This window comes from Ammospiza caudacuta, chromosome 5 (genome assembly GCF_027887145.1).
Source record: "Ammospiza caudacuta isolate bAmmCau1 chromosome 5, bAmmCau1.pri, whole genome shotgun sequence".
NCBI classification, from domain to species: Eukaryota; Metazoa; Chordata; class Aves; order Passeriformes; family Passerellidae; genus Ammospiza; species Ammospiza caudacuta.
The window spans coordinates 10,671,580-10,684,471 of NC_080597.1; the positions used below are offsets into that span (position 1 = coordinate 10,671,580).

General features: G+C 46.4%; 1 protein-coding gene across 2 annotated transcripts in view; it reads left to right on the forward strand.

The window, feature by feature from the left end:
- The window catches only part of HIPK2 (homeodomain interacting protein kinase 2), a 128,017-nt gene that overhangs the window by 28,461 nt on the left and 86,664 nt on the right, over positions 1 to 12,892 (forward strand). The gene's annotated exons all lie outside the window — the stretch shown is intronic.

Genomic DNA, 12,892 nt, shown 5'->3' on the forward strand with positions numbered 1-12,892 from the left:
TTACTTGAGTTTCACTTAAACCTGTGTTTTACACCAGTTATACCTGCTTCTGTCAAGTGTTACTCTGTCTTGTGGAGTTCATCATCCACTGATCCCCATCTGAACCTTTCAGCTCTTTTTTTCCTTTTTTTAAAGTTTTTTTTTATATTTTTGGCAAAGGAAGTAGGAGTGAAGGTGCAGAATGCTGGGAGAAGAGGCACAGCGAGGTGAATACATCACGGCCTTGCTGAAACCCAGGGATGAGCTGACGAGAAGAATCAAGACAAAACAGGAGTGACATCATTAGTTGGGAAATTTTGAGCAGTTTCATGAAAACCTGTTTGGTGTAATTTCGCATGTAGTACCTGCGCACCATTTGCTGGTGCTTGGCCAGGTGAAAGGAGTGTCATGGGAGCCTCCAGCCAGTGGATTTTCTGGATGAACCACAGAGGGACCTGTACTACAGATGTGCCACATGTGCTGTTCCTGTAACCCCTTGGTCCCTCAGGGTCCTCCATGCTTGGCTCAGCTGTGGCTTGTGGGATGAGCTCTTCAGGGTGAAAGCAATCAGTGCAGGATCTGGGTTCCCAGCCCCTGAAAACTGGGGCTGTTTTTCCATGACAGCATAAAGAGAACAACTGTCCTGAATTTGATTGTTAAACTTTTGTAATCACCATAAAAAACCTGCTTGGTAAATACATTTTCTCTTCCCAAAAGCAACTGCCCCATTCCTCTTTGTTCTGCAGATAATAGACATAAAAATGAAATATGGACCTCTGTTCTTAAAAGGTCACAGTTATTTGGTTGTCAGGGAGATTGCATATCGAAATAGGGCTTGTTAAGATTTGATGATACGCTAGAGGAATTGGATGAATTGGAACTTTGGTTCATAGAAGTTGGAAGATGGGCTAGGAATATCTCGTGATCTGGAGGGTGGAGATGGCCATCCCTTTTTCCTAATGCTTCTGGAATGGGGAAACTGGATGGAGAAGGGCTCTGTGTCAGGTGCAGGACCAGCAGCCGTAGAATCATTAAAGCTGGAAAAGACTTTTAAGATCCTTGAATGCAGCCTGTGACTGGACACCACCATGCCAACCAAACCATAGCACTGAGTGCCATTCCAGTTGTTTTCTGAATGCTCCTAGGGATTGTGACTCCACCACTTGCCTGGGCAGCCCATTCTAATGCTTATCCACCCTTTCAGGGAAAACATTTTTCCCAATGTCCAGCCTGAACCTGCCCTGGCACAGCTTGAGGCCATTTTCTCTTGCCCTGGTGCTGGTTGACTGGGAGAAGAGACTGACTCCCTCCTAATGTGCTACAATTTCCTTTCAGGTAGTTGTAGTCAGCAATGAGGTTAACCCTGAGCCTCCTCTTCTCCAGACTAAACCACCTAAGCTCCCTCAGCTGATCTTCATAGGACTCACTCTCCAGACCCTTCACCAGCCCCATTGCCCTTCCGTGGACATGCTGCACCTCACTGTCTTTGTTCTAGTGAGGGTCCCAGAACTGAAGACAGGATTTGAGGTTCTCCCTCATCAGTGGCAAGCACCGAGGGACAGTAACTGCCCTGGCCCTGCTGGCCACACAGTGTCTGATCTGGATGCCCCTGGCCTTCTAGGCCACCTGGAGCCACTGCTGGCTCATGTTCAGCCACCAGCCCAGCAGCACTCCCAGGTCCTTTTCCACTGGGCAGCATGCTGGCCATGTTTGTCAGCTCTTGTTTGCTTTGTCCTAGTTTCATTTAAGGCATTCTTTGCCTGGCTCACAGTGACAGCTCATGGTGTCACTGGTCTCCAGCCCTTTCTGCTGAATGCATGGTGGGTTGCTAGGGGTGCTGCCGTCATCCATGTCTTAATTGAGGATGTGATGACCACACATTTTGTACTGCTTTCCAAGATTTGGCTGGATGACTCAGCTGATCCTCTGGTGACTCATTTCAGTCTCCCATGAGCCCAGGAAGGACTAAAGAGGGAAAAGGGGCTATTTTCAGATACAAAAAATTACCAAAACCAAGGACTGTGTCCACAAAGGAGTACTGCAAACATCGAATTAATTGGGCATCTATACCGGGTGTAAACTTGCTGCTTCCCACGGAAACTCTTTCCACAGTTATTGTGCTTCTGCTGCATCTAGTTTTCAGTCTCCTCTTACTTCTCATCCATATGGATTTGGAAAGCTTTTAGTGAGTTTTGAGTACATAAGGTCTGATGAAAGTTCACAGGACCTTTTAGTACTAAATTCCCCTGGCTGTTTTCTTTTGTTTTGGGTTTTATTTTTTTTTAATGGCAGTTTCCCCCTATCATTTGCTGAGAGTGTCACAGTTTTTCTAGCAAAACCCATAGGCCCACCCCAGGCCATTTTACTCCCTAGTTATTTCTATGACTATGGCAAAGCTAAGATGCCCAGTGTTCTCCTGGATGTCCTAAAAGCTCTTGTGATTTCACCACAAGTTGTTACCAATCTGGTTTTTTTTCTGGAACCTGTGGAAACAGTGGTATATTTGCTCCTCGTGAGAAAATAATCCAGAGCTTATTTTCCCAGAAACTCTTCTTTCCCCCATGACTCAGTTTGGCCAGACTTCCATCGTTAGTCAAAACCCACAGGTGTGACTGTGGACAGCTTGGCTGCAGCATCACCGACACATTGGTGATTCTGAACTCATTGTCCCACTGCATCTGAGCTGAATCCTTTCATTTCATTGCGTAGGAAAAGGAAAGAATTGAATGTTCTGAGTTGAAAGCACATGGCTGCAAAACAGTTGTAGCAGTGCCAAGAAGATGCTTCTGAAGAGGTTGGGCAAGTGGCTGCGTGCTGCTGGAGGCGCAAAGTGACACGTCAGTTCTTAAATGTAGCATCAGGAATGAGGAGAAGGCTTGACAGCCCCTTTAGCTGGTTTGTCATCTGCAGCCATCTCTCCTTTCTGCTGTGGATTTTTGGTTCTGCAGGTTTGGTTTCAGCAGCAGTGCCGCACAGCAGGTGCTCATGGCTAGCACATGAACAGGGCCTGAGATGTGCTCTGTGGGGTGCTGTGCAGGGCCTTGAAAGCACTGAGTGATCTGGAGCAAAGTTACCCCAAGGGAGTGTTTGTTGTCCAGGCTGGCTGTGGAGTTCCCACTGCAGAAGGCATTTGGCCTGTATCGTAGTGGATCTCCACATTTAGCTTCACTCCTCTTCTGTCATGCTCTAATTTTGACAGTGCAAGAAGCCCAGCAGCCATAGTGTTAAGCACTGCAGAGCTGAGTAAATAAATATGTCAATAAATAATCATATCCTGCACAAAGGAGAAACCTGGGGGAGAGACTGATGGTAGCCAGGGAGTTCTGCTGATACAGGTGGAGATTTTTATTGTTTTGTTTCTCTTAATGACTTCCCTTGGACTGATTTCTTTTCTTCTAGAGCTTTGAGGGGGAGTAGGCTGTTAGTGCTGTCCCTGAATTTCTTCATCACACACAAGGGCCTTATATCCTCCTTTCTCAGGTAGATAGCCTTTCCTGAGCTTCTGGGTGTTTACTATTCAAGGCTCTGAAATCTTTCATGTGGGTTATCCTCATGCCTAAATCAGGGGGCTTTTCTGTGTAAGCAAGAGCTTTGTACATCACCTAGGCTGTCTTTTCTTGGCCAAACAGGCCTGTTCTCTGCATGCTGAAATGGCCTCTGTCCCATTAGACCTTGCTTAAAAATGAAGTTGATGTGAAGAGAGCAGGAGACCAGGCATGCACCAGCCCCAGCAAGCCAGGCAGCAGTGGGGCAGGCAGATGTCCAGAGGCACTTCTGTGGGATTGCTTGGGGTAGCATCACTCATTTCTTTTGGGGATTATGAGATTCACTGCCTTCGTGGGTCATCTCAAGTGTTTACATGTCTGTGTGTGCCTGAGTGTGACCGTGTGTTTTGTATGACAGAGGTCAGCACAACCCCAAACACAGCAAACAGAATCATTGCTTCCCACAGATAAACCTTTCAACACCCTGCGTTCTCATGGAGGCTGCAGCAGCTCCCCATCACTATGTCTCACACGAGAGCCACTCTCCAGTCTCAAAGGTGAATAGGCCAAGAAAGGCAGTTGTTTTGGGGAGAAATGAGTCCACATCCCAATCCTGCACCCTGTGTCTCCATGGTGATTTTTGCTTTGGGCCAGCTGGCTCAGTCCTACTGTGCCTGTTCTGGTTCCAGCTCACAGCCCGTTTCACATCGTGCCTTTTTGGGTTTATAGTCCTATTTGGAATGCAAACCAAAAGCCACAGGTGACAGCAAGAAAAGGTTGCTGACTTGTTTAGCCATAACTTTGGGGGTGTTTCCTTGGCCCTAAAGTCTGGAAGACGGCGAAAATGCTCAAGGTGTTTCACTGAGGAACTGAAGGCTTTTGTCTGTGCAGGTCAGGTGTGATGATGGGAAGGCAGGTTATTTACAAAATTGTTACAACTCCTTAAACTGGAGGTCTGGTGGTTGACCTGCACTATCCTTTCTCTTCATTTCCTAAAACACCTCACACCCTCAATGTTTGAGAGTACTGTAGGTCTTGTGTTTGGTCATTCTTACTTGAAGGTAGTATGTGGCTGTCAGGAGGTCAACAAATCAGTCTGTCTCAATTTTCTGTTTTGTCAGAGCCCTGTGCCCAGCTTCCCCACCTTTCTCCTTGTATCTTCGTCTTTCTTTGCCGGCCAGATCCTGTGTATTCCATCCAGACCTCACCAGGGACTTGTTTCTCTCCAGCACGTCTGTATCCTGATGGAAACCAAATGAAGGAAGGGACCTTGTGAATAGGCAAACTGACGTTTTCAGCCCAGCTAGAGCTTGGTCTGAGTTTCAGAATTCATAAACAAAGCAGGGGCTGAATGTCATGCAGTGGCCTCTTTGCAAATAAAACAGTTAGAAAAAAATCCTGTGGGAGTGAGAGACTCATCCAGATACTCCAGTGAGCCTTGCCCATGTCTTGCCTTCACAAGCAGTGTTGTTTCTAACAAGTGAGGTATGTGAGGTGCCTGGCATTCCCTGTGGTTTCACCACACTTGCAGGCCAGTTGGAGTCACTGACATTATAAAGTTAATATTTACAGGTGGAAAGTCATCCAGGTGGGGAGACAGCCATTGTGGAAAAAGCCAAAATATCCTTTCCACTAGGCAGCTGTGGGAAGCCACAAATGTGCCAGTGCTGTGTGGGTGAGGGGGGGCACAAACAGAGCAGCAAAAGAAAACTGAGTAATTTTGGTTCCTTTTTGAGAGGCCTTGGTACCCTTTCCCAGGATCTGAGATAATGGAGGGCCAGGTAGGGTGGCCAGTGAAGTCTGGGGTCAGAAAGGTTGAGAAAGTCCTTTCTTTCCCCTGTAGGATGGGGTACTGTGGTCAACCTCTGTTTGGAAGATGAGCAGCAGAGACTTGAGCCGCGCTGCCTCAAAAGCAGAGCCATGCCAAGGTCATCCTTCTTTCAGCTCTGCTTTCAGGATGGAACTCTGTTAGCAGGTAGCAATCAGAGGTGCAGCTTGTTGGAATCTAGAGGCTCCTGCCTTACAGCCCTGTTTGGAGGTTAAATGCAGGGATCCAGACATTACACTGGACTACAAGGCAAACTATGGCCAATTTCACATTTACTGCAGAGATTGTCTTGTGTAGCTCTACAGAGCTTTGGGTGCTGTAGAAATGCTGAAATGCTGTGGTTACTGTTTGTTCCACTCTGTGATGGTGGAGGACAGATGGGAAGGAGGAAGGTGCCCTGAACACATATGATGCTGCCAAACAGTCCTACCTGGCCCATTGATGTGAGTAGCTGCTTTTGGACTCTTCCGGCTCCATTTTGATTTGGAGGATGAGGAAATGTTCCTTGGTAGCTTGTTTTCCCCATCTCCTCTGGCTGTACCCAGTGCTTCAGGAGCTCATTCAAGCATGGCATTATAGGAGCCTCATCATGTCATGCCTCATTCTCAGTGGTGCTGTGGGTGTTGCCGCAGTCTTCAGCTCTTTAAACAGATGTGGTGCTGCTCGTGGGTTCTCCAGCAGCCTGCAGCACAGCCCCAGCCAAGCATTCCACGCTTGCCTCAGCTCTGCTGGGCCTCTCTCCAAGAAATCTGAACGAGGGATTTCTTCAGCAAAGCATTTGTTAGACATCCTTCAGTGTCCTCCAAAGATAAAGCTTCAAAGCAGGGCTTCTGTCAATCCCACCTGTCTGATCTCATCTTTTTCTTTCTTTCTCATCCCATCTCTGACTCCCAAGCACACTTTCTTCTCCTCTGATCAGCCTCTTGGGAGTACTGATCATTTGGTTGTAAAACTTCTTTCTGTCTTTACTGACACCCACTTTCCTAAAATGTCTTTATGCTTACATTGTGCAGAAGTTCCTTCACATGCTCATGCAGACCTTGGAGGCTTTCAGGTGCTGCCCCTGCCTCCATCTTTATTGTTTACCACCTCATTTTGTTCTTGGGACTCCACAAGTCCTCCCTGGCTTGGAGGACTGTTGCTCAGCAAGGCAGGGCTATGATCTGCCTTCTCAAGCCCCAGAGACCCAACAGGGCACTGCAGACTTCCAGGTTTCTCATTTTATGCCTGGAGAGCACTTTGATGTCTTGGTAGGGTGTTTGCAGTGTCATTTCATGATTTCTGTAGAGGTGACTGTCTTTCTGTCAGCTTTGACAGACATGGTGAGGGGTGTTTGCTTACTGGGGTCTGGCTCTGTTTTGTCAAGGCTGTAGACTATTAAATTGCATTCACTTGTTGCCTTCATTTGCTTTCCACACAGTAACACTGAGGTATCCTGAAGAGTTTTGCACTATTCCAACTGTGCCCAGTTTTCCCATAAGAAGGTATCTAGGGGTTCTCTTTCAGCTCAGGGGAGCACTGACTGGACTGCTGGACCTTCTCACACCAAGACCTAGAAATTGGTGTCAGGTCCAGTCACTGCAGCATCTACAAGGAAGTGATGGGCATCCTCTGGTGAGGTGTATTTTAACCTGTGTTCTCAGGTGTTGCATAGTTAATTAACTATAATGTGAAACATAAACTAGTCATGTGATTAACTGAGGAAACTGTAATATCTCTTGTCATTACTGCAGTTCATTCCAGTGGGAGATGGAGGTGACCCTGAATGAATCTTGCACTGAGGTGTAATAAAGTATTCAAATGCAAATCTATGTATTTGTCCCTGAGATTTTGCTTCATGTGCCTAAAATCAGGGATATGTCAGAGGAGCCAACAGCTTGTTATTCATCTGCCCCTGAGCCCACCCCAAAAGAATGAGTAAGAATTGTAATGTTTCTAAATTACAGCTAAGAAAGCTTTCAGTAGCCAGCAGGCAATTTGCCCTGGATTTAAGGAGTTAAAAGGAGAGTGAGGAAGGGAATAAAGATGGTTTGTGAGGAAAAACAGCAATATCCTGATCCACATGCCAAAATAACCTGATCAGGCCACGATGGGGAGTAACTGCCTACACCACCTCCATGCTCAGGAGTACTAAGTCCTGTTGATAATTTTCATCATACCTATAAAGGAAAGTCATGATGTGCAGAATGAAGCAGGAGGCAGGGTTGTTGATGCTATAAATGCAGGAGAGGGACATGTAGGAGGGCAGTTGGGGTGTCGGGGAGATAAGGGATTTGAAGGTGATGATGATGAGGGTGCCCTGGCCATGGCACTGGAGGAATGTGCTTTTTGGATGGGGGTGAGAGGGAAGGAGATGGATGCTTGGCTTTGTCCATTTGGCTTTGTTTATGGCTACTCTGTGCTTTGGGAAGTCTTGCTTTTTCATTTGGCCATAAGACATGGATCAAACATGGCAGGTTGGAGCTGTTTGATTCCAGGTCTGGGGATGTGCTCTGTCACATCTTGCATCTTGAGAACTGCTGTGCACTACATTTAGAAAACTACTAATTAGGCTGAGACAGTTTTACTAGCAGGACAGGAAAAGCAGAACAGGAAGGCAGGGAAATTTTCACCTGGAATGAAGGCCCCCTTGACATCTCAGGCTCAACAGGAAGGAGCTGAGGCTGTTGCAGTCTGAGCTCTGCTGTGAGGTTGTCTCCAAACATTCATCAGCACAAAAGAAAGAATTTGTGTAGCCTCCAGGGACATAAATTTTCAGGAGGTTCTGAGAGTGCAGTGGTATGGGGACAATGCCTCAAAAGGAGCCACACAGAGGCTGTGCAGAAGGGTGCTGTGCATGAGACATGGCTGTTTTGAAGGTGCAATTCATTAGCCATACCTGGCAGATCCCCTTTTCACTGCCTTCTCAGCCTGGGTGTGTGTATGGGTTTGCAGGCTTGTGCCTCTCTGGGGAGGAGTGGAAGATACTTATTTCAGTATTGTCTTGCGAGCATCATTTATATGCTGAACACACACCATGTGCTCTCTACAGTATTTTTCAAGCAGGCTCTGTCATTCTGGCAGCAGCCAGGAAGCAGCCTCTGGTTACAGAGCACTGGCAGCTCTGCAGGTACTGCAGAAGGTCTGACTTCCTTCTCAATCCCGGGCACCAGCTTGGTCTCTTGCCACCTCAAAGGCCACACTTAAAAATCAGCAGTGAGTGCTGGGAGTAAACCAGAAGAAAACATCAGAGACTTCCGAACTGTTCTTTCTTTAGTCCCCAAAGTGTATTTTTTGCCCTTTGGGGTGATGTGGGTGGATAGGGAACTGTACCTCATTTGCTTTCCTGAAGCCTGTTAGAAGTACAAGTGGGGCGGCTGCGTGATTTGTGTGTGCACGCAGAAGAGGGACATCTGAATTGTAAATAGCACCTGCTAAATTATTATTAAGTGAAAGCTGACGTGGGAGGAGTTCTCAGGAACAAAAAACCTCAAGTCTTTAAATAAAAGTCATTCCAGCTGTTTTAACACTGTCCCCTGGCTGCACCCTACCTACTTCAGCTCATGTAGATACTATGAGGAGTTACGTGAGTCATATCAAGGACAGGGAAGGCCCCATTAAATCCAGTTACTATCAGTTTTGTGAGAGCTTTAAATGGCTACACTAAACTCATTATTAAAGAAAGGAACTATCAATTTTATTTAATGCATGGTGCCCAACCCTGATTCTGCTCCCAGCCCAGAGATTCACCATGCTCAGGGGTGACATAAAACTTAGACTTACACTCTTCAGGACATGTATTTAGCTGTTGTGGCATCCTGGCTTCATCCTGGCTGGCTAATAGAGGCTTCCCTGGCACCCATGCCAGGGCAGGGACCAGCTCAGTTGGAACTGCCACTTGGCTTAGTCCAGCCAAAGCTTTTGGTGGTGTCAGTGGGGCTGCTGAGCTGGGCTTCAGGTGGGCAGGAATGCTCAGTGGGTGAAGCTGCTCATGCCAAGTATCCTCACTCCCTCCACTGCTTGCAGGGTGCAGAAAGATGAAGAGCCAGGTGCCAGCCTTGGGCATTCCATGGAAAATGCAGCAAGGTGACTGCTGGATCTTCCTGGAGAGAAGGGAAGTGATATGAGAGGCCCAGCCCTGCATAGGAGGTTTCTTGTCAGACCTGTGAATGGGGGTTAAGAGAACTTTTCCCAAGTGAAACATCCCATTTTCCATTCCTCCACAGCTTATGGCCCCTCTATTTTTCCAGGACCCCAGGAGCAAGAATAGTCCCTGGGGGTGATTCCCACTGTCTCTGAGACATTGGTGCCACTGGGCTGTGATTCACCCCATTACTGCTGGCTTGTTCCCTCATGGATGTTGTGGCAAGCTGTTGTCAGCCTGTGTAATCAAAAGGCTGAAGGTGTAAATCATATTACAGCCTGTAATGAGGAATTTGATTCCTGTAACAAAACCATCCAACTTTTATTCACATTTATTACTACTCCTGCTATTGCCATGGAGCAAAAATTATTTTTGAAAGAAACAACATGCCACCAGCACAGTTTTATTGTGTCCTCAGGAAATTTAGGATTGTGTTTTTCTCGCATTAACTGCACAGGAAAATTTGCAATAAAAATTACTTTTCTGCAGAAGCTGCCTTTTCCCATCACCAAGCTGTCAATCAGCCTGTAATTTCTTGGTATCGGACTCTGCTCAAGAACTCACTGAGTTATTTTCCTTACAATGCATGCCCTTAAAACCTCAAACATGAGAAAATAATTTTGGATGCAAGGAAGAAGATTTCATAGTTCTTTTTTTAGAGAAAAAGAAAAAACCTTTTCTGTGATGAGATATAACCTCTGAGGAGGGCAGCACCAGCAGCAGAGGAGTCTGAACTCCTCGCTTTATCCACAGAAGCACTGCTTCTTTCATCCCCTCCATTTTTGGGGTGAGTCAGTGTTTATCCCCTGCTCCTGTCCGCTGCTGAGGCTGCCAGCAGTGTTTCAGGGACAGCAAGGGGCTGGCTGTTGATGTGGAAACCAGTCCCTAACAACAACTCGTTTCACCAAAGGGCACAGGCAGCAGCCATCTGACATTGACAATGTTGAGTGACTGCTGACCTTGTTTTTAGCGTCAGCTGATATCGAGTGGAGCCCTGCCAGTTTGCACCAGTTGAAAGCCTGTCCCTTAATGGTGGCGATTATCCTGATTTTTACAGTGGCACTGAGAAAGTTGCAGCTGCTGTGCTTCACATCCTTGACTTTAATTTGCCATGCCTCAGTCTTTTGGTGTTATCTTTAGAGGAGAGTGCAGGAAGAATGTCTCTCCTTGTTCTGCGTCAGTCATTTTTCCCCTTTTCATTTTCTACGAAGAGAGATTGCTCAAGCACGCCGTGGAATGAAAGTCATAAAACTATAAATTACACCTCTGCTAGATCCACAATATGTTACCAATTACATCTGCCATATTATTTGCGTCCAGGGGGAAAACATACATCAAACACCCCCTCTCTCCAGGCAGGTCAGTACTGTACTCGAAGGAACACCGTGATTCTTCTTAATCAGTGGAAAAACAAACACGGTTTTGGCTCACTCACACACGATCTTTGTGTCCAGGATGACAAGTTGAGTAGCACTGATGTGGTTCTCTGAGCTCACCACCCACCACATGCCATGGCATTCGTGACAGCATCGTTGCCCTGTGGAAAGGAGAGAGCAGAGAAGGTACTTCTCCAGCAGGGCAAGGAGCTGAAGAGTGTCTGAATGTCCAGTTGCAGCAACCTTGGAAATTGCTGCCCAGGAGGTTGGGGTAGCAGGGGATAAAAGGAACAACAGTAAACAATCCTAAATCCACTTAGAGACAGGAGTCATGTCTGCAGAGGGGAGCATGCTATGGTTTCTATGATTTGCAGGGCTTCCTTGCTAGACTGGGATCAGTGGGGTTTTGTGTGCTGTGTTCAAGCCCAGGGGAGGGTTTCCCCATGTGTCCTGAAGGGGTTTTCTTCTGCATCTGCTCTGTCCTCAGAAATTCATCACTGCTGAAAGAGTGAAGGCAGGGGTGCTGAAGCAAAGTGGAGTGATTGCTTGGCCTGTTAGTTCTGAGTAGTTACTCATGGTTGGTTTTGGCTTGCCACAGCACCCCTCTTCTGAGCCCCTCCTGGCCTTTGGGCTGCTGGGAATTAAGTGGAAAAAGAGAGTTGGGTGTGTTTAGATCTGTTAACTTGACTACCGAGCTTTGTGAGTGTGGAGTGACATTCATATTTTTCTATATGAGTAAGTTTATGCATGCCTGTGTGTGTGAGTGTGTCTGTGTACACACGAGCTCCAGAAAATCTTCTGAAGAGGAACAGGGACTAGTGAAGTATGGGGAGACCAAGTCAGATACTGTCATGCCTCCACATGAAGCAGTCATCCATGTGCACTGCAGAGTTTGTTGTGGCTTTGTTACTGAAGCATTCATTCAGCCTTTAACTTTTTAAAGTTGAAAACAAGTCAAGGTTATGTTTGTGCTTAATAATTCAACAATGGTGCCAGCTCAGCATATTGTCTTTTTCTTCCCTAGTCATTCTGGTTTATTAAAAAGAAACACTGATGACAGATAGAAGGGTGAAGGAGGCTGTGCCTTTCTGCTCTAACTCCTGCTGGGTGCTGATTCCTTCCCCAGAAGTCCCCATGGATTTGTGTTCTTCACAAAATGTTTGCCCCAGCAGTACTATCTCTACCCTGGGGAGGGAAAGCTGGCAGCAAGTCAGGACTTAGCTGCCCCCTTCCCCATGCACCACATCTTTTCTTCTCTGAATAGGCACTTTTTCTGTTTCAGTGGAATATTACTCAGAATTCTTCAGTAAGTCTGTCTCAGTGATGCATTATTTTCACTTTGGTTATGATGTTGTGGGGTTGTTTTTTGGTGGTCTGGGGTTTTTTTTAAAAAGGATTTAGAAGATCATTAACTCTTCTGAAACCAAATAAGCTTGCATTAAAATAGGTTTTTGTCTTTCCTGTGGAAATAAAGCTATATTAGGAGCTAATTCTGCCACATGCTAATGTGTATGTTGCTTCATAAACAATGCTGTTCATTTCCAGGGGATCTGCTTCCCGGTAATGGTATTGTCACTGTGAATCAGAATAGATGAACAAAATTTTAGAAATCTGGGAGCACTGACAGCACACAGTGAAGCTCATGTTGTGTAACTCCCATCTCCAGTGTCCCTGAGCACAGACTAGCATTGTGCACAATTCCCACTCACAGAGTTGGCAAGCAATCTTCTTCTGTTCTGGCTCCTCAGCTTTATCTATGCACCTCCATTTGCTCACAGTGTATCATCTCCTGGTCCCATCTTCACTCTGTGCAGGCCAGAAAGTGCACAGTGGTTTTGTGGGCACAAGTGGAGGGCTTAAGTCAGATCCACCAAACTGCTTAAGATTGGATGAGCCTGAGGATTTGAGATTTGGCTTCTGTAGTCAGAATACTTTGCAGTATTTGACATGAGTTCTTCCAGAGAGCTACATATATTCCTGGAGACAATGGGAATAGGAGTCTTTAGGCAGAGGAGGTAAAAATAACATGCACATTCCTGTCATTAAAAATGAAAAGGGGGAGAGCAAGAGAGCAGAAATCTTTATGTTGGTATAGTTCAAT